The sequence below is a fragment of the Etheostoma spectabile genome, chromosome 16, assembly GCF_008692095.1.
Source record: "Etheostoma spectabile isolate EspeVRDwgs_2016 chromosome 16, UIUC_Espe_1.0, whole genome shotgun sequence".
NCBI lineage: Eukaryota > Metazoa > Chordata > Actinopteri > Perciformes > Percidae > Etheostoma > Etheostoma spectabile.
In genome coordinates this window covers 44,532-44,747 of record NC_045748.1, presented here as the reverse complement: position 1 = coordinate 44,747, position 216 = coordinate 44,532, and the positions used below count along the sequence as shown (strand labels likewise).

Here is a 216-nt window from a genome sequence, read left to right as displayed (position 1 = left end):
CACTGTGCGGCATTACAAGGCACAGCAGGACGTAGCAGGATGAATATGGCACCGCAGAACGTGTAGCGGGACCATGGCGACAGCTGCTACCCTGAATTTGGAGCCTCCCTGATCCAAGGAAACATGCTGGGCGAAAAAGAATATAAGGACTCCCCATTAATGGCTCCCCAGAGCTAGGTTAGTAACAAGCATTTCTGGGACATGGATGCACATAAA

General features: G+C 50.9%; 1 long non-coding RNA gene across 1 annotated transcript in view; it reads left to right on the top strand.

Annotated features, from left to right (window-relative positions):
- Nucleotides 1–216, top strand: part of LOC116703861 (uncharacterized) — a 19,603-nt gene that overhangs the window by 14,955 nt on the left and 4,432 nt on the right. The gene's annotated exons all lie outside the window — the stretch shown is intronic.